Source organism: Artibeus jamaicensis, unplaced genomic scaffold (assembly GCF_021234435.1).
Source record: "Artibeus jamaicensis isolate MK-2021 breed Jamaican fruit bat unplaced genomic scaffold, CSHL_Jam_final scaffold_1964, whole genome shotgun sequence".
Lineage (NCBI taxonomy): Eukaryota > Metazoa > Chordata > Mammalia > Chiroptera > Phyllostomidae > Artibeus > Artibeus jamaicensis.
The window spans coordinates 44,222,968-44,245,115 of NW_026522030.1; the positions used below are offsets into that span (position 1 = coordinate 44,222,968).

Below are 22,148 nucleotides of genomic sequence, written 5' to 3' on the forward strand. Positions count from 1 at the left end.
CATCATTTAGTGGTCATGATTTAATTGTGTCTTCCAACTCTCTTGCCAAATCAGTCACCTCCAGAATATGACAAAGTTGCCAACTGTCCAGTAATGTCAGCTTTTGGACATCAAGCCTGCAACTTCCTAGCAGCAGTCAACTGACCTGGATTCTGGAAGGTCCTTCCCCTTACAGTAAGGACACCCACTATGCTGCCTGCCCAACTCTTTCAGGGAGCCCCTGACTGAAAGGTAAGTAGGATGACAGCCATGTCCAGCCTGAAGTAGATACAAAAAGATGAGACCTTTGCCCATTGTCTTTTATATTATTATAAAGGGGTTGTGTATTGGAAAGGGGAGATTTGTGCAGCCAGCGCTGCACCCCTGCAACAAAGAGGGATTTGTAATGGGGTCCAGAACTCAGGGTGTTCAGGAAATATTAAAAATATAGGATGTCCTCACTCCCATAAGTCTGAACTGGGGGATGGGACACATGGAGTAGGGCCATTGAGTTATTTCATATTCAACAGTTTTGTAAATAATCTTAAGAATAGTCATTTAACATATCTATAACTTTTGCCTAGTTTCATGGATATGTTAAGAAGCTGTGCTTGTGCTTTGAGCCAGGGAGATGACAGTGACTTCTACCCAGGATGTAGCTGGGAGGCAACTCCCCCTGGTTACAGTGCCTATGTGAAAGCTTGAAAATCGTTCTCTCTATGCCCAGAAAGGCTGGAAAAATATGGGAATACTGGTGAGTGGAACTGATTATGGGAGGAGTTGGAGATGAGGGTGCAGAGAAAGATTTGCACTGGGATTTAAACCCAGGTGCAGCAACCATACAGGTCAGAATCATGTGGCTATCTCGAGGTTTAAAACCACGTGGCTTTGGGGCTCCCTCTGCTACATGGCTTAGGAAGCAGGAGAGACCTTGCAGGGAAGGAAAGGGGTGAAAAGACTTGTTGGTAGGCCAGGAGAAGGTGCCATGTGGTTTTGGATTAAGAACTGGAGATTGCAGCAGTGACATAGCCAATGGTGCTGGGAACTGTGGGAGGCCTGCCAGCCAAGTACAGATTACTGGGAGGAACTAGGGGCCACTTCAGCCACAGACTTCTATCTCTTTTCCTGAGATACAGTACTCCAGACTGGGCAAAGGGGGGAAGGAAGGACTGTGTGCATTTGTGGGTGTTTTAAGGGACTTAGGGATTTTAACAAAGACATTAAGTCACTACTCTAAGTCTGTGTAACTTCTGAATAAATAGTTCCTTTCCTTTTCACCAATCTCTGGTACTGAGAGCTATAATTCCCTGGTGGCAGGCAAGGTGAACCTAGTACAGGGGTACCCCAGGAGAAGGGGTGGTCCATTTGATAATAGTATCTTGTCCCCCCCCCCATGGGTCTGTTCTGTATCAAAGCCACACTATTATTTTTTGTAATCTCAGGATTTATAAGAATTCTCGGAGTAGAGTAAGCTGACATTCCCTTGGTTGTTAATCATTACCTTTCCCTCCCATTTACCTCACCATTCAATTCTCTATCAACACTAGTCATCTTGACCTCCTGCCTGCTTTCCTTCTATCTTCATTGCTCTGTCCCCAGTGTAGACACAGCCCTCTTCCTTCATTTCTTGGAAACACTTAGGGGTTGAAACAGGATTGAAAGTAATGGAGGAAGTTGAGAAATGGGAGCTGCCACTCCTGGCCAGGGTCTATAGAAAGTTAAAGAAGCAGAGATGGCAACTAACTTTGGGGAATTTGCCTGAGCTTCAGTGGTAAGAAGTTCTAATCCATGGATGAATTAAATCATTTTAAGAAAATACTGCAGGGGTGGGAGGATGTGGCTGGGAGGCTGGTGCAGGGGTGTAGGAGAGTGGGATTTGCCAGCAGTATCAGGGGAAGAAAAAATATACATCAGGGAAATGTTATGCTAGTAAATCTGATATCATGAGGTCTTTTTTGAAGAGAAAAGTGTGACTGTGTCAAACACAACACTGTGGTGTGTAGGAGATAATTTCTCAGGTTTGGGGTTTCAGAAGAACATGACTACACAGAACAGGAAACAGCTGTAAACTGAATAAAAGACTGCAGTGTTCTTCAGTTCCTCAGTTAATTTTCCCACAGGGTATTCTGCCACAGTCTCCCAATTCCTGCCCGGTTACTTGTTGCTATCAAATCTTCACTTTTCCATGGATTCCAGAAGCCTAAGTTTCTATTTCTTGGTATGCCAGGAGTCAAACTAAAAGATTCCTGTTATTTAACTTTACAGAACATTTTTTCTACCCCTTTGTTTTAAGTCCACCCTTTTAAATGTGTGGGTTGGACGGTTGTGGGGGCTTGCTAAGCCTATGTGTATTTAACAAACAGCCCCATTACAATATCTACCTAAGTACAAGAGCAATCTTCCTTCTGATGTGTGATTTTATGATGCAGAAACAGCTCAAGTTTTTTAAAAAACATCTTTTCACCCCTTTGTTTTCTGCTATGGTTATATTACAGATGCCAAAAGAGGGAGAGAGGGCATGTAGGAGCAAAATTTCTCACAAGGTAAGAAGAGCTGGAATCTATAGTTTAGAATTTGCTTTGGCAACAAAAAGCAGTATCTCCTGTGATATTTTTGGGATAAGTGGAAGAATGGGGGGGACAATGGGGAGCAGAGAGGCAGGTCAGGTGTACTGAAATGCATGGAGTGTCTGAGAACTTTTATTTGCAAATGAGCTGCATATTTCTGATTTGTAGTTGAGGCTGATTCTGTATAAAGGTGTTTGAAAGAATAAACTGACCTCTTAGTGAAGGTTGTAAATACAGAAGCTGATTGCCAAAAGTGAAAATACAAATGACAAAGAGTTTCAAAGTAAACATCCTGAATATGATGTTGTGAAGTTTAACTCTGAAGCGAGCCAAGTTGAAATGTGGGAATGTGGGGGGAAAGAGGAAGGTTGTGAATTGGAGATGGGGTGTGGGTTACATGTGAGATGATTTTGATGTGAGCTGAAAGAAAAAATATCCCACAGAATATAAAATCCATTATTTGCTGGAGTAATTTTAAGATGAAGGTGGGGAGAAAGCCGGGCTTCTCAGTTGTTGACAGAATTGTCCATTCTATTGCCTCTTTACATGTAATTCAAAACCAAAAATCTCGCCCACTCAGATATCCTCTTTGCAGCCGTTTGGTTCTCATCCAAATGTTGAGTAATAAATAGAAGATGCAAGCCCTGAATACAGAGCTGCAACTTTTCAGGGGAAAAATCAAAACGAGATTACAAGGTAAGAATAAAATCACTATTCTAACAGACTTTTGTCAGGTTTTGCAAAATAAGACCTTGGAAATCATGAAGAACTGTTTTTTATTTGATAGAATAAATTAAGCTGATTTGATATTATTATTGCAAATCACAGTATAAATTGTTGATGATAGTTACTACTAACTTACACTTTTATTTTAGTTTTCTCTAGATGGTTTGGAAAATAAACTAGTTGCTAAAGTAGAGTCTAATAGTTTTTATAGTAAATGTCTCTCCCCTGCATCATAAAACTTCACAAAGGAAGTTGATAATTCTATTTCATACTCCTAAATCTCATCTAAGACAAACTTACAACTGTTTCGGTGCTATTCCCTCAAAACCATCTGCTAAAAAATAAACCATTTGTGGAAAAAAAATAAGCAATTGAAATCCAAAATGGGTAAATGTAAAAATTCATTACTTTTGCTGCTTTTCTTAAAGATTTTCTTTTAAAGTTCTTATAGCCCGCTTTATTTCTTGCTATCTCATAGCATTCTTTTTCTTCTTGACATTTTCTCTGCCTTATCTTTCCATGCATGAATATATGCCTCCAGACTATTTTAATAAAGAAGATGGCACAAAATCCCAAAGTGTGGTGGCTGCACACAAAGACCTGCAGAAGGTCTTTGGAGACTTGAGAGTGGAATGTTGAGGAGGAGAACCAGATGAATCTTTCTGACTCCCTCCTCAGCACTGTGCTTCCACTTGAATCATACCTGTACGCCACCATGGATGCTGTTCCCAACATCCTAGCCTATTGCTTTTCACTTCATCTTTCAAACACTTGATGTTTCTTTTTAATTTCAAACCTGAAAAGGCACAGCTCTGTGTTCAGAAAAATTCAGAATTCTCTGCTTCCAAAAGTTTGAGGTGCTAGAACTGAATCACATATTTTGGTAGAATACTTTAAATAATGAAGAACTCTGCACATGTATCACTCTCTGCTGCTCAAATTTTACGTTTTGTGTGTTTTTTGAAAGAGTCCTGGATTTTTTACTAATCCTTGACTGGTGGCTGAATAATTCATTTTCTCAGCAATGCATTGACCTAGTTATTTCTCTCTTTCCCATCATTAACTCACAATATCGACAGCAGAATGTATCAATTTCCCTTTCCCATTTATACCCAGGGAAGAATTCTGAGGGAAACTTTCACTTAGGGGTTGAAATAGGATTGAAAGTAATGGAGGAAGTTGAGAAATGGGAGCTGCCACTCCTGGCCAGGGTCTATAGAAAGTTAAAGAAGCAGAGATGGCAACTAACTTCAGGGAATCTGCCTGAGCTTCAGTGGTAAGAAGTTCTGATCCATGGATGAATTAAATCATTTTAAGAAAATACTGCAGGGGTGGGAGGATGTGGCTGGGAGGCTGGTGCAGGGGTGTAGGAGAGTGGGATTTGCCAGCAGCATCAGGGGAAGAAAAAATACACATCAGGGAAATGTTATGCTAGTAAATCTGATATCATGAGGTCTTTTTTGAAGAGAAAAGTGTGACTATGTCAATATCAATGTATCTCGCATTTAACAAGTTGAAATTTTGGCACACACAGTGGAAACTGAGAATGTTAGTCATTATTTACCTTTATTATATCAGTTAGCAGTAGGGGCATTTAGAAACATTAAGACCAAAAATAATCTTGAACAACAGAAAGAAACCTTAATTCTGTCCAAAACTAAAAGGATGCTTGGTTCAAGAACTTTAGCAAATCATGGAGCCTGTATCCTCTTTTTGGTTTCCTTCTGGGTCCTCTGGTGCTGGCATTTACATGCAAGAGGAACCTTTAAAGGGACATGCATGGCCTTAGAGGACAGGCAAAGTTCATTGGGGGGTGGGTAATGGGAAGTAAGGAGGTTGGGGTACTTCCTCTCTGTAGCAGACTCCTGACAAGATTCATATAATGGCCTTGTTGTTTTTGATAGATCATGCTATATCTGTGAAGGGTTTTGTTTTGTTGTTGCTTTAAGTGAAGAGTGCAATGTAGCATAACAGTAAAAGCACAAATTTTTAGAGTCAGACAGTCCTCAAATCCATCATCTATCATTGCCTAGCTAGATCATTTCAGTTTTACTTAACTTTCCTGAGCCTGAAGTTTTTTCTCTGGTGCTAAATGTAGAACAAATAAAACAATAACAAACCACCTGCACTAGGGGGTGCTGTGATGATTATGAAGGTAAAGCAAGTCAGAAGCAGTCATTAATAGTAACTGTTATTAATCACTGAACAGGTACTAAATGTGAGATACATTTCCCACATTATCCCATTTAATTTTTACAGAACCTCAGTGAGATAAATATTGTTTTCTCCATTTATAAAATTAAACAGTGAAATTTGGAAAGATTGTACTAACCCAAGATGATATAATCAATTAATTGTAGACCAGAGAGTAAAACCCAGATTCTAGTTCCATGAAGGAAAAAGAACCATAAAGAGGGAAGATCCAAGATGTGGTGGAGTAGGCAGAAGCTACAATAACTTCTTTGCAGGACCAAATTAGAATTACAAGTAAATTAAAGAAAAATCATATGGGATGACCATTTGAACACTAGCTGGAGAGAAGCCTTGTAACCAAGGATGTATGGAAGAAACCACATCACCACAACAAGACTAGTAGGAAGTACAGAGGTACAAATAGGTTAGCTGGGCTCCCACCGGTGGCAGCTGAAGTTCCAGAGGAATATTTCAGTGGCCAAGTGTGGGGGGTTCCCCCTAAAATGTGTGGGTTCTACACCCCAAGCTAGGCTCCACAGACTAGAGCACTAGAACAGAGAAAGGAACCTAAATAACATCCAGCTTTAAAAAGTAGCAGACTTTTTGTCTGCCAGGGAGAGATGGCTAGGGACACAGAGAGCCTCTTAAAGGGCCAACATACACAATTTTGTTTGTAGACACCTAGCCTGGGCTCTAGCAGAGGGAGGGCAGAGCAGACTAGAGCCATGTGAGGAGAGTGGGATTGGTGGCTTTGGGGAGAGAGCTAACAGGACAGCCATGATGATTCCTATGCTCAGTCATTCCCCATGCTGCAAGTCATCTTTCTCAGGCAGAGCACTCCCCTCCACAGAGAATCAGCTGTGGGGTGGGGAGCACTAGCACTTGCAAACTATAGAAATCTCTCTTTGGAGAGGTGTCTATTCATATTGTTTGTTCATTTTTTAATTAGATTGTTTGTTTTATTGTTGTTGAGTTTTATAAGCTCATTATAGATTTTGAATATCAACCCCTTCTCAGGTGTTTTGGCAAATATAATCTCCCACTCTGTGGCTTGTCTTTTTATTGTTGATGATTTCCTTTGCTGTGCAAAAACTTTTTTCTATGATGAAGTCCCATTTGTTTATTTTTTCTTTTGTTTCCCTTGCCTGGGGAGATATATCTGGTAAAATATTGCTGTGAGCAATGTCTGAGATTTTACTGGTTGTTTTCTTCTAGGATTTATATGGTTTTTGATATAATATTTGTCTTTAATCTATTTCGAGTTTAACAGCACAAGTGTCCATCAATAGATGAGTGGAGAAAACAACTATGTGTACTCTGAGACCAAAGCATTCAAAATGACTGAGCCAGTAGAGCAACAAATCTACATCAAATATTGCATTAAGCTGGAACAGTCCTCCATGAAAATTATTTGGAAGACTCAGAAGGCTGTAGCTCTGGGCAACTGGTGACTGGCAGCTTCATCATAACAATGTACCTGATCATGCACCATGTCTCATGCAGAGTTTTGTGGTGAAACATGAAATCACCCAAATGACTCAGCACCTCTACAGCTCAAATTTGGCAACCTGCAACTTCTGGCTGTTCCCAAAACTAAAATCACCTTTGAAAGGGAAGAGGGATTAGACTGCCAGTGAGATGCAGGATAATAAGACAGGGCACATGCTAGCAATTGGGAGAACTGTGGGAGATCCCATGGTGTCTTCTTGGAAGGAGACTGAGGAATCATTGTTCTATGCACAATATTTCTTGTATTTTATATTTTTTCAATAAATGCTTATTTTTCATATTAAAAAAAAAAAAAGAAATCTCTCTTGCCCTACACTGTGGAGCTTAACTCCAGCTGCTAAGGATTACACCTAGACACTTTCAGTGATAAAGCCTAGCAAAAAGCCTGCAGGTGGAGGCAGATCTGTGGGAGCTCTGAGACTTTAGCTAATCTTCCCCCAGGCCTAAAGTTGGTAAAAGCCAGCCATGATGCACGGCCCTACTCTTTCTGAACATACCCAGGCCCAGCAGAGAGAGCCACAAGCTGTGGAACACAGATAGCTCTAAAAGGTTATCCAGGGCCAGTCACAGGCAGCATCTGAAATAGGACTGCCCCAGAGTCTTTGCAGATCTACTTAATAAATAGAAACAAAACCAAAGAGGCAGCCAAAGCAATTTATCAGATAGAGTTTAAAGTAATGATTTTAAGGATGCTCAACAGCAAGAAAAGAGACAGAAATCATTAAAAAATGATCAGTCACAAATAAAGAATGAAATATCTGAAATAAATAATACACTAGAAGAAATAAACAGTGGGTTAGATGAAGTAGAGGATCAAACCAGTGATTTGGCAGACAAGGTAAAAAAAAAAAAAAGCACTCAAGCAGAGCAGCAAAAAGAAAAAAGAATTTTGAGAAATGAAAAGAGTTTAAGGAAACTTTGGGAAAACATAAAGCAAAATAACATCTCCATCATAAGAATACTAGAGGGAGAAAGAGTGAACAAGGGATTGGTACCTATTTGAAAAAATAATGACTGAAAACTTCCTTAGCCTAGTGAAGGAAAAAGACACACAAGTTCAGGGAATATAGAGAATTCCAAACAAGATGGATCCAAAGAAGCCCACACCAAGACACAGCATATTAAAATGGCAAAGCTTAAAGAAGAGAGAGTCTTAAAAGCTTCATGAGAAAAGTAGTTACCTACAAGGTAGTTCCCATTTAGACTGTCATCTGACTTCTCAACAGAAACATTTCAGGCCAGAAGGGAGTGGCATGAAATATTCAAAGTGATGAAAAGCGAGGACCTGCAACCAAGAAATAACTGTCAACAAAAAAAAATACAAAGGATTGTAAGAAAATATTATGAACAACTATATGCCAACAAATTGAACAACCTGGATGAAATGGATAAATTCCTAGAAACATACATCTTCCAAAACGAAAGCAGAAATTGTAATGAAATCTGAATGCAGATTACACCTATTTGTAAAAAAGTCTGTACTCAGAAAATTATGATACTGAAGAAATTGAAGAAGATACAAATAGGTGGAAGCATATAACATGTCCATAGATAGGAGGAATTAATATTACTAAAATATCCATACTACCCAAAGTAATCTATAGATTCAATGCAATTCCTACCAAAGGTGTATCTCAGAGAACTAGAACAAATATTTAAAAAATTTATAGAGAACCACAAAAGACACTGAATAGCAATAGCAATCTTAAGAACAAAGTTGGAGGCCTCATGCTACTTGATATCAAACTACACTATAAGACCATAGTAGTCAAAACAACATGGTACACGTATAAAAACAGACACACAGATCAATGAAACAGAATAGAGAGCTTGCAAAAGAAAACATCAGCAAAATAAAAAGACAACCAACTAAATAGGGGAATGTACTTGCTGATAAATCTAATATGGGGTTAATACTGAAAATTTATAAAGAACTTATAAAACTCAACACCCCCCAAAAAATCCAATTAAAAAAATGGGCAAAGGACCTGAATAAACACTTATTCAAAGTAGACATACAGATGACTAATAGACATATAAAATGATGCTCAACCTCACTAATCAGCAGAGAAATGCAAATTAAAACCACAATGAGATAATATCTCACACCTGTCTGAATGACTATAATCAGTAAATCAGAAAACATCAAGTACTGGGGAGGGTTTGGAGAAAGAGAAACCTTTTTGCACTGTTGGGAATGCAGACTGATGCAGCTACTGTGGAAAGTACTGTGGAAAGCACTATGGAGCTCCCTCAAAAAATCAGATATGGAACTGCCTTATGACTCAGAGATTCCACTTCTGGGAATATATATAAAGAAACCTGAGACACTAAGTTGAAAGAATATAAGCAACCTTAAGTTCATTGCAGCACTATTTACAAATGCCAAGATATGGAAGCAACTCAAGTATCCATCAGTAGATGAGTGGATAAAACAACTATGTTACATTTACACAGCAAAATACTACTTGGCTGTAAAAAAAAAAAAAAGAGAGAAGAAAATTTTATCCTTTGTAACAGCATGGATGAACCTGGAAAACATTATGCTAAGCGAAATAAGCCATTCAGAGAAAGACAAATACCATATAATTTCCCTAATATGCTCGATTTAATGAACAAACTGAACTACCAAGGGAAGGGGAGACAGACTCATAGACTTATGGAAAGAGAACAGGCTGATAACTTTTGGAGGAGCAGGATTGGGGGTGGAGGGATTGAGCAAAAAAGAAAAAGAACTCATGGACATGGACAACAGTGGTGATTATGGGGGGAGAGGGGTGGGTGAAGTTGGAAGAGGGTATAGGGTAGGGGTGTCAAACTCATTTTCACTGGGGGCCACGTCAGCCTTGCAGTTGCCTTCAAAGGACCGAAATAATTTTAGAACTGTATAAATGTAACTACCCCTTAACTGTTAAGGAGTTGTAATTACATTCAGCCCTTTGAAGGCAACCGCAAGGCTAATGTGGTCCCCAGTGAAAATGAGTTTGACACCTCTGGTATAGGGGATAAAGAGTAATAGGAAAAAATAAAATAAAAATGGTTAAACTAAAAATAAATAAATAAATAAATAAATAAATAAATAAATAAATAAATATTTAATAAACTCAAAGAAGAGAACCATGAAGAGAGATAAATTCCAAACAACTTCATTTGGTGCATCTTTGATCCTCTTTGAGAAGCTATTTTCCATTCAAAGTTTTCATTATTCTTAAATATAAAAATATTAGTGAGATGACATTAAAACAAGATACCTATTTTCTTTAGGGCTACATTCATTGCCATTTGAGGGAAACTGTGCCCTGCCAGCCCATTTTCATGAGTAACTTTAATTTGCCATTTCCACTGATATTGCCAGAACCAAAGGGAGTGCACCCATGAAATTGGCTGGATGCTTCACTTTAATTAGCATACTAGTTTACATCTAACATCTAATTCCCCTTCACTTTCAACACCTGATAAATTGGATAATCATCACAATTTCCCTAGCAGCTCCAGTGTATCTGAGACCTTTTGCAATTATAAGAACATTTTGCTCATTACTTCTCTTGGATTTCCTAGCAAAGACTCAATACTTTCTTAAAGAGTTTGACTGAACTTTATAGTTTTGCATATCTGCTATGTTCAAATCTAAACCAATCTAACTTCTTAGCCTGCTAGCTCTATCAATGGCAGTTAAGAAATGCTATTTTACCTCCTGAAATGAGGCTCCCCAGATTAACTGAACTGACTTATTCTCAGGACTGAATGAAATATGGAGCTGTCTACCAATTTATCTTCTGAAATGTAAAACTTATTTATAATTTCAAAGGTAGGACTGAAGGAAACCAAAATTTTGCCACACTGAAGCTGCTCTTTGATATTGATCTTAATATCCCAAGTCAGGGCACATGCTTGGGTGGTGGGCCAGGTCCCCAGTTGGGGGCATGCAGGAGGCAACTGATGAATGTTTTTCTTCCTCTCCTCCCCCTTCTCTTCTCTCTAAAAATAAATAAATAAAATCCTAAATTAACTGTAACAGAGTGCAGCCAAGAGGTGGGCCCCAAAAAGGGATTTGAAATGGGGTCCAGAACTCAAGTTATTCAGGAAATATTAGGATGTCCTCACCCCTTCCCCCCACAGGTGTGAATTGGGGGAAGGAACAAATGGAGCAGAGCCATTGAGAGCTGTTTTGTACAGCAACAGCTTTGCAGCTAACCTCTGGCATGGTCATTTAATAACCTTTAACTGGTTGCATAGATATGTTAAATAGCTGTGGCCATACTTTGAGCCAGGGGGATGGAAGTGACTTCCACCTAAGATGTCACTGGGAGGTAGGCCCCTGAGTTACAGTGCCAGCATGAGAGCTTGGAAATGATTGGCTCCATGACATGGGGCAATGCCTGCCCAGACTCACAATGGCAGCCCAATAAAGCTAGAAGCATATGGGAATGCTGGCAAGTGTAGCTGATTGTGGGAGGAGTTGGAAATGGGGCTGAAAAGGAAGATTGGCGTGGGGATTTAAACCGAGACTCAGCAGGCATTTGAAGGGGAACCACACGGCTGTGGGAGTAAGGAGAACCATGCAGCTTTGGCAGAATGGGGGCTCTCACAGCCATGTGAGAGAGAATCACCATGAGGCTTTAGCAGAGAAGCACAACTCTGCTTGGGCAGAGTGGTGACTGCCCCACCTCCCCACAGCTTTGGTGGAGAGAAAAGAGAGCCATGCAGTTTGGCCAGAGTGCAGACCCCCGAGGCTTTGGTGGAGAGAAGAACCATGCAGTTTTGGCCAGAGTAGGGACTCCTCCAGCTTTGGTAGAAGAAGACCACATGGCTTTGGGGTACTCCCTTTGGCCAAGTGGCCTGGGAAGCAGGAGAGACTTTGCCTGGAAGAAGGGTGAAAGAACACTTGCCAGTAGGCCATGAGAAGGTGCCACATGACTTTGGAGTAATTAGAGATCCTGCCTGGATGGCAACACAGCTGACGGTGCCAGTGGCCTGAAACATGGATGTCTGCTTCTTTTCTGGAGTTACAGTACCCCAGATTAGGGCAGGGGGAGAAGGAAGTACTGTGGGCATCTATGGGTATCCAAAAGGACTCTGATATTTTAATGAAGACATTAAGTCACTACTTTAAGTCTGTATAGCTTTAAATAAACATTTCCTTTCCTTTTCACAAATCTCTGGCATTGAGAGACCTTTTTTTCCCTAACGCAGCAGACTAATGAACCTGGTAGGGGGTCCTTTTGGTAATAGTATATGGTCACCTGCCTCGGTGCCTGTGTTCTGTAACATAACTATGAAGTTACCTTGGAATACCAAAATTTTAATTAAAAAAAAAAAAGAATGCCCAAGCTTGTAGAAAATTTTTTTTAATTGATTGATTTTAGAGAGAGAGGGGAAAGTAGAGAGAAACGTTGTTTGTTATTCCACTTATTTATGCATTCATTGGTTGATTATTGTATGTGCCCTGACCCCTGCAGAAAATATAAGAATTTACTTCAGTCAAACACAACAATCTCGAAGAGAAGCAAGATCTCAAATGCTCTGAAGAATTAGTTTTGCAGTTTCCTTTATACCTTTGGAATTAAGGAGGGAACATAAGGAAGATTACATAAAGGTGAAAGAAAGCAGGTGGGGATTAAAGTACAGGATAGTTTAAAAGATTATGTACTCTCTCTCCAAGGGGTAATACCCCTTGAGAGGGGTATTACTTCTGGCATTTCAAAGGTGTGTTAATCTTGATGCACAAGAATAATGTACAGGGCTGGCTTAAAGCCTTTTGGAAAAGAAGTTATAGGCCCCGGGTGAGATTACCCACTTTAACTTGATGGTTAGGAATGTATTATCACCTCACCCTGTGAGATTACTTTCGGTTAGCTTTCTTACAGCTCCTGGTTTTTTTTTGTCCATACCCCTGCATTCTTTCACTTAGGAGCTTATTATACCCAAACATGAATTTCCCTCTAACCTGAATATATTAGTTCCACAATTTTGCCTCCTGAGGTTTTCTCTTTTTTCCATTATCTTTTGTACATAAATTATGTATTACTTGTCCACATTCTTTAACAATCTTGTTTAAACAATATCACAGTAAAAGATTAAAGGTCAGCAAGCCTATTACCATATTTTGCCATGTATAATGCCCACATTTTTGAGGGAAAAATCTGTTCTTGTGTTTTGTAATTATTTGTTACATAAAATTTCTTGTACCATAATATGTTCAAAAATAAGTGCTAAAATTTCTTTATAATACAAAAATAAGTTTTTAAATATAAATAAATAATTGAATTAAAAATTAAAATGAGAGATTTTTTTCCCTCCAAGTTTGGGCTAAAAATGTGGGTGTGCATTATACATGGCAAAATATGGGTCGTATGTAAGCCAAGTTTATTAGTGATACATTTTCATAGAAGAGAACAGGCCTACCTGAGGTGAGTGAGAAAGGCATAGGCACTTGGTCTCTTTGTCCTGAGGATTTACATAATTTATGGGGTGGGGTAAGGGAATTACATATCAATTTGGTGAGAGAAGGTGGTGCATACTTCTCTAAGGGAGGGCATGACCTCCTAAATGTAAGCATGAGTGGAGGTCTATTAATTCAGTTTTTTATCTTGCTCCAGACCACCTCTTGTTATTCTGTTATAAGCAGATACCTGGCTGGAGGCAGTTAATCAAAATTATTTATAAGCTTTTTCTCATAATAATTTCTCATAAATTAGCTTATTTATGCAAGTACTATGGACCCCCTTCCATCCCTCTTCGTTCTCCAAAACTTCTGTCTAACAATATCATAGTGGACAAATTTCCAGACCTCTGAGCTCTCTTTTCTGTTCAATGTGCCACAATTTATTTATTATAATGTAGATAGACATTTGTATTGTTTCCAGTTTAGAAGTACATAACTAAAACTTCTATAAACATTCCCTTACATGTCTTTTGGTGACATATTAATGCCTTTCTATAGAGCATATACCTTCAAGTAGAATTGCTGGGCCAAAGACAGCTTTAGTGGATACAACCAAATTATTTTCCAAAGTGGTTGTAGCAATTTACACTCTCATCAGCCATGTATACAAATTCTAGGTGTCCTGAATCCTTGCAAATCCTTCTTTTTTTCCTGTTTTCCTCATTTTAGCCATTCTGACAGGTGTGCCTTGTATAGGCATTGTGGTTCTCTTCAACTTTAATGTATACATTTTCTTTACCCTTTTCTAGAAATATATTTTGTCAGACTGGGGCAACTAGTATTTTTCCCCAGACTTGAATTAGCTAGCAAATACACTTTATAAAATTTTTTCCCTAGGATTGTAATTTTGGAGCTGAGGCCCTCCTCTGGCAAGCCCCAGTTGAAGGCGACATTAATTATAGAAGAAAACAAGCCATTATATTGTATTTGGGTTTCAAAATAATAGTCAGGAATCACTTTTTTAAAAATGTTATACAGTCTTGGCTGGTGTGGCTCATGGATTGAGCACCAGCCTGTGAACCAAAAGGTGACTGGTTCAGTTCCTAATCAGGGCACATGCCTAGGTTTTGGCCAGGTCCCCAGTTGGAGGCATTAAGCAACAAATTAATATTTCTTTCCCTCTCTTTCTCCCTCCCTTCTCCTCTCATTAAAAATAAATAAATAGAATTTTAAAAATTAAAAAAATGTTATACTATAGTAGAACAAAAAGGATTATTTTCTTAACTCATGGTCACAAATTGACTTTTTATACAATTTTAATGCAACATACTTTAAGAAAATTTAGTCAAGTTATTGTTGAATCATTATGAGCTAATAATAATCCATCCTCATTAATTTTCTTAAATAAAACACTGTTCAAATAACATACTTAACAAAGTATACACTTTGTGAGATGTATCACAAGCATTTGATTAACTTGATCATCTAGAGGTTCTACATGTGACATCAAAGTACTGAATGCTGATTGGTTGACTATTTTTTTAAAGCACAAAGATAATTCTTTTTATTTATTTATTTTATTAATTTTTGTGTTCAGTTATAGTTGTTCTCATTTTTCCCCCATTGCTCTCCCCTGTTCTGCCCATCCCTGCTCTCCCATATTCAATATACCCCCACCTCGTAGTCCTTGACCCTACTTCTTCTTTCCCTGATTATTCCCCCCCCTCCTCCCTGTCACTGTCAATTTGTTCTTTATTTCCATATCTCTGGTTGTATTTTGCTCGCTTGTTTGTTTTGTTGATTAGGTTCCACTTATAGGTGAGATCATATGGTATTTGTCTTTCACTGTCTGGCTTATTTCACTTAGCATAATAATCTTCAGTTCTATCCACACTTTCCTGAAAGGTAGGACTTCTTTCTTTCTGCTGCATAGTATTTCATTGTGTAAATGTACCATCGTTTTTTGATCCACTCATTTACTGATGGGCACTTAGGCTGTTTCCACACTTGGCTATTGTATTAAGCACAAAGATGATTCTTATCTTCTGGCTGAGTGTCTGAAGCCTCTAAATAGAAAGTCCAGGCAAAGCAAAGTGCATTTTTGAAACTTATTTTTAGTCTTCATAGTATAGCTAAGCAATTTACAAACCCAAAGCAGTTGACTCCCATTCTTATGGAGAAAAGTTTTTTTTAATGTTGTTTTTAAAGCTGGTACATTTATCTTATACCTAAATTGATACTATGGTCTCCCTTTTCTTGGTACTAGATTTTAGAGACTAAGAGTCCATCTTTTCCATTTCCATAAACATCTTTCTCATTCTTTTAGAAATTCTTCTTGTTATTTCCTGGTTTTTTAAAGCTGCCTTCAAATGAAATCTACTAGTTCCCAGGATGAATCCAGAAGTATCTAGTGACATCCCTACGTACTGGGAATGAAAATTGATATACTTTCACTGGCTTTAAAATATATGTGTGAAATCTGGAATTAATTTCTTTGTATCAGTGTTTCAGGTGGTTGATAAATATACCCAAGTCAGCCTTCCTCTTTACAAATGAGCTAATTTAAAGTTATATGTATCACTCTACCTTGAAGATAATCTTCCACATCTAAAGATCAGTCTGAAATCTCTTATTTCTCTTAAAAAATGAACAGTAAATCACCTGATAGAATTTAGGATAGGCATTTTGTTAGGATTTGGAATTGTGCCAGTATCAAACCATTTTAGGCTTTGGAATGTGGGCACCGTTCCCAGAGTCAAAGCTGACATTAATGGGCAAGTTCTGATCCTCAGTTAAGCAATCTGGTTTGATGGATTGTATTGCTGCCAATAGCAGATGCCCTCACATTTGTTGGCCTATATTTGCTGAAAATTAGAAAAAATCCAGAAGTAATTCTTATATACATACAGATACCCACCTACCTACAAATATACATATACACACATGGATGCAATTTCTATCTGTTCATGAATAAACAGAGATGATACATTTGGATATATCAGTGTTGCCTGCCCTGGCATGTTGTCTTCTTTTGTGGATCTAGGTATAAACATTTTAGGTAGCAAAGCATCCAAGTCTAAAGCAGTAAATTAAGTTAAAACTGTAGATTTTATCTCCAGTTTTGCTGATTTATGACCTATGACTCAGATGTATATATACATGCTCTGGCTTGGCACCTGCTTTTTCCTGGTCTATTTTTCAGCAAAGCTTTTACCCAAGGTGAGAATTTCCCTCCAAGCTTTGTTCTGCTGCCTCCTTCTACTGTGGCAGAATGCTGTGCCAGAACTATTTGCTGGGACTCAGTTTTAATCCCATCTTCTAAAACCTTTCTACCTTCATGTTATCTGACAAGATAGAAGGAACGAATCAAGTCTATACTCCTTACCCCATGCCCCAAAGTGAGCAGTTTCATTGATTCCTAGAGATGGGACACTGTACTATATAACAATGTATTCAAACAGTTATTAAATTCTATACATGGGACATAAAGACAATACCAAAAAATTCCCCGATAAACTGAAACTGTTCCCTGTATTTTCTTCACATTTTGTTTCTCTTTGCTGTTGTATAATATTTTAAAGAAAAGTAGCACGATACAGGTTAAAAAGCAGTCACAGCTACCACCCTGGAATTTGGGAGACTTGAGTTCTGGTCCTGGCTTTACCCTGTACCCCCTCACTATGTGATTTGAGTAAGATCTCCTCTGAGTGTTACTTCCCTCATCTGTAAAATAAGGAGTTTTAAGCCGCTACACAGTTTTTAATGGTACTCAGTGGACTACCAAGGGGCTTTACTAGTTTTGCAAATAGCTGATGTTCATTTCACAGGTTCTGGGGCTCCTATAACACTTAAATATCCATCCATATGCCCAGTAAAGCTTTCCTTTTTGCTTATCCAAATAGTTTTATTGTCCTCAGTGACCGATGTTACAATCTTCTCTCTCTTTTTAAAATGTTCTGCAATTTCATACTTAATATATCAAGATGTGGGTTTCTTTCTTTCTTTTTTAAACCTGATTGAAATTTAGTGGGTTTCTTGGATCTGAGGGTGGGGTCTTCAATAATTCTGAAAAGTTCTCAGCCTTTATATTTTCAAATATTGTTTTTTATTCTACCATGTCCTTCTAAAATTCTGAATAGATACATATTAGACTGTCTTATTCTGTTCTCCATATCTCTCATTCCCTTTTACATATTTGCCATCTATATGTGTCTCTGGATTGTATTCCAAACAGTGCCTTCAGATATATTTTCTAGCTCACTGACTCTTTGTCTATGTGTGATCTGCTGTTTAGTCAATCCATATGGAGCTTTAATTTCAATAATGTATTTTCACTTCTAGATAGTTTATTTGAATTTTTTTAAATCCACTTGTTCTTTGTTGATATTTTAAATCTTCTTAGAACCCTAACCAAACATATTAAAATCAGTTAATTTATATGTTCTTTCTGATTGTTCTAACATAGGAAGCCTTTGCAGATTAGCTTCTACTATCTGTTTCCTCTGTGGGCTCTCATTATGGAACTTAGTATTCTTGTTTGCTTTATGAATTGTGACTGAAAAGTAACTGCTCATTTGGCCTGGAAATTTTATTGTGTAAATACTTTGTGAGTTGGTCTGCACCTCAAGGTAAGATTTGTGTTTGTCCTTCTCATTTGTCTTGGAACTCTACCAAACTATAATCACTTTATATTAAATTCTCTATTTCAGGCTTTTGAAAGCACACTGGTAGTGTGATTTCAGACTGCAGCCCCGCGTGGGAGCTGACTTTTCAAGAGAATATCAAGTCTCAGAGGAATAGTCTTCTTTCTACCTAGTGCCAGAGTTAAGACAAACAAACTTCCTAGCAGTCCCCTCCTGCAGGTGGGTTGATTTATGTCAATCACTCTCACATTGTGAGTTTAGTCCTTTGGGTATCCAGGTTTATGCAGCAGTTTCCTATTAAAATCCCCATCTTAGCCATAACCTGGGGCTTACCTCCTGGCCCCTGCACTTCACGTGCTTGTCTGCCCTGTCTCTAGCACTTAGCAGACAACTTTAGGGAAAAGCCCAAAGTGCTTGCCTCCCAGTGTTTTAGACACTGCATTCTTTTTTAAAAAAAATAATTTTATTTAGTTATTTTTCAAGTACAGTTTTTTTGTCTATTTCTTCCATCCCAGCCCCCCAACCCTATGCTCCCCACCTCCCTCCCATTTCCACCCCCCTTAGTTCTTGTCCCTGTGTCCTTCATACTTGTTTTTCCAAATCCCTCCCCCTTTTTCCCCTTAAATTCCCTTCCCTCTCCCCTCTGGTCACTGCCCACTTGTTCTCTATTTCAGTGTCTTTGTTTTTATTCTGCTTGCTTATTTGTTTTGTTGTTTAGCTGCCTGTTAAAATGAGATCATATTGTATTTGTCTTTCAATACCTGGCCTATTTCACTCAGCATAATGCTTTCCAGTTCCATCCATGTTGTTGCAAAGGGTAGTAGCTCCTTCTTTCTCTCTGCTGCATAGAATTCCATTGTGTATATATACCACAATTTTTTGATCCATTCATTTACTAATGGGCACCTAGGTTGCTTCCAACTCTTGGCTATTGTAAATTGTGCTGCTATGAACATTGGGGTGCATAGGTTCTTTGAAATTGATGTTTTAGGATTCTTAGGATATAATCCTAGCAGTGAAATTGCTGGGTCAAAAAGCAGGTCGATTTTTATTTTTCTGAGAAAATTCCATACTGTTTTCCATAATGATTGTATCAGTCTGCAATCCCACCAACAGTGAACTAAGGACCCCTTTTCCCCACAACCTCTCCAACATTTGTTGTTTGTTGCTTTATTTATGATAGCCATCCTGACCAGTGTAAAGTGGTATCTCATTGTGGTTTTAATTTGCATCTCTCTGATAGCTAACGATATTGAGCATCTCTTCATGTGTCTCTGGATATTCTGTATGTCCTCCTTGGAGAAGTGTCTGTTCAAGTCCTTTTTCCATTTTTTAATTGGGTTAGATATCTTCTTAGAGTGGAGTCGTGTAAGTTCTTTGTATATTTTGGAGATTAAACCTTTTAGACACTGCATTCTTCACTTTCATGCCAGTTCAACAGTAAGTTTGAAAGGATGTTTTTAAAATATTTTTCTCAGCATTTTAGTTATTTTTGTCAGGAGGGTTGGTATGGTAACTAACATACTATTATGCTTAAAACAGAATTTTTTGGTTAATAAAGTTTATAATGAACAAATGTTAAAATGTTTAAAATTAAACCATACTATCAATTAATAATTTTTCTATCTCTTAGGGTTTTATGTAACATTTGTTTTCAGAAAAGGATTCAACTTCTTTAAAGTTTAAAAAATTTCTTCTACCAACAAGAAAGTATAATGATTTTGGCTTATAATGCTACTAAATCTACTCAGGAGCTAGAAGCCACCACTGATGGTATCTGAACTGGGCCTCTGTCTCACTCTCCCTAACAGTGTCATATAATCCGGGAGGCATGGGCCCATGACATGTTTTCAAATATTTAATTTTGCTTTCTTAGTAGCAAAATCTTTCTGTCCTCTAAAAGTTTAAGCAGAAGCCTGCCATGGATAAAGAAGTACTTCTCTGGGTGTTGGTGTAGAAAGGAAAGTCTGAAGCCCAGTAGGTTTGGATTCCTTCACCCCTTTTCAGGAGCACCTCATGAATTTAAAAAATGTTTGCTTGAGATTTTAGCTATGGGAACTTGGGCAAATTACTTGATCTCTCTGTGCCTCAGTTTCCTCATTTGTAAAACAAGGAACATAAGAGTGCCCCCTACAAAGTTGTTATGACAATTGAATGAGTTAAATATATTTAGAACTAAGTACAGTACTTGGCACAGAGTTAATACTATATAATGGTTAATTTTTAAAAACCACAAAACTTTTAACTCAGCGCACTCCTATTGATTTTTTCACACTCTTCTAATTTTTTTTGCAAAATTCATCATTTGAATATTGTCTAGTCTTAATTAAAAAGAATTTTAAAAATTCACCCTGGCCAGTATGGCTCACTTGGTTGGAGTGTCATCGAAAGGTCAAAGGTTCAATTTCTGGTTAGGGCACATGCCTGCACTGCTGGTTCAGTGCACAGTCAGGGCACATACTAGAGGCAATTGATCAATGTTTCCCTCCCTCTTCTTTCTCTTCTCTTCCCCCTCTCTAAAATCAATAAGCATGTCCTCAGGTAGGGATTTTTTTTAAAGCACAACTAGCAACAACTGAATCTAAAAAACCAAACTAAGCAAACAAGCAGAGCAATTTCAGAACCATAGATATGAAGATCATTTGGAGGGTTATCAGCTGGGAAGGGGAAGGAGGAGAATGAGATAAAAGGTGCAGGGATTAAGAAGTACAAACTGGTAGGTACAAAAATAGACAGGGGGAGGTTAAGAACAGTATAGGAAATGGAGAAGTCAAAGAACTTATATGCATGATCCATGGGCATGAACTAAGGGAGGGATTACTGGAGAAAATGGGGGTACCCAGTGGAGGGTGGGTGACAAAGGGAAAAAATTGGACAACTGTAATAGCAAAATCAATAAATATATTTTAAAAAAGAAAAATTTATCTCAACTTTAAATTTTAGACTTAAACTAAAGCCAAAGACCTATGTGTTCCATGTTATTTCTTTCCTACACATTGTTTTCATCTAGCACTTACATCTTTCTGAACACACACACACACACACACACACACACACACACACACACTCATCCATAGGATTTCCTTGTCCCTGTAGTTTTTCTTAAGGCAAAATGCAGCCAAGTCCTTGGTTTATCTAGATTTCAGATCCTCCTCCTAAAACATGACTACGGGTTATTTAATTCTACCTTTATTCACCTGTTGTAAGATTAGTGAAATAAGAGGAGGAGACCACAGGACTGAGGCAAAGCTCATACATTTCTTTAAGGGTGGCATCTTTTGAGCTGGCGAGCAGCTGGTGCAGCTGCTTGTATTGAAGTGCTCCCAGGGAGCAGGGATGGGCTTAACTGGGAGCCCATATAGTAGCACAAGGAAGAGAGTCAAAGAAATAAGGAGACTCTGTCTTTCATGCTTCCAGTTCATTTTTGGAATAAGGAGACTGAGACCTGCAGAGATCCTGGTCCAAGCTTAGGAATGGAGGGTCAGTTACTGTACCTCTGCTTCTTTGACATCACTAAAGACTTGGTCCAAAACACAGTTGAGTCTCCAAAGTATGTGAGGCATGAGAAGGGGCACTGGAAGGGAATAAAACAACACATTGAAATGAATAATTCAAAATGTTTAGTTGCTTTAGACTAAAACTACAGGTCCATAGGCCAAACAGAAAATCAGCTTCTTTAAATGTTTTAAAAACAGCATTGACTCAAGAATGAGAAGACCTGGATTCAACTAGGCTGATTTACATAAAATCACCATTTTTGTAGTTAAAATGAAGTAATGACAATTATAAAGTCCAGCTCCATCAATCTGTACATCTTTGTGATTTGGACAGGGTGTCCACATCTGTCCAGTGATACTAGCCTTATCCAGTTTTCAGGGCTTTGGAAAGAACTGATCTAAATCACACAACTTCTACAGAGTGCCTGTTATGAATAATTGCTTGGGAAACAAAGAAGATGAAGGTACAACCCTTGTTCCCAAGTTGCTAGCAGTCCAGCAGAGGAGACAGAGAACCAAGCAGAATTGGATATGATAAGCAACTATGATAGGAAGCAATAAATCCTGCTTGATTTTAGTTGTTGAGGAGACAAAGGCATTTGAATTGTGCTATAAGGGTTGACTGGCAGCTTTTCAAGCAAAGGACAAG

At 38.3% G+C, this 22,148-nt stretch overlaps 1 protein-coding gene across 4 annotated transcripts in view; it reads left to right on the forward strand.

Annotated features, from left to right (window-relative positions):
* The first annotated feature begins 2,478 nt into the window (after positions 1-2,478).
* The window catches only part of IL33 (interleukin 33), a 45,812-nt gene continuing 26,142 nt past the window's right edge, over positions 2,479-22,148 (forward strand). Inside the window, exons 1-4 of one of the 4 annotated variants that reach the window (XM_053656532.1) lie at positions 2,481-2,522; positions 3,127-3,242; positions 12,434-12,570; positions 18,069-18,221. The gene's annotated coding sequence lies outside the window, so the exon portion shown is untranslated. Of the gene's footprint in view, positions 2,523-3,126; positions 3,243-12,433; positions 12,571-18,068; positions 18,222-22,148 lie in introns of all 4 variants that reach the window. The other 3 variants (XM_037156758.2, XM_037156756.2, XM_053656533.1) reach the window with 3 other exon arrangements.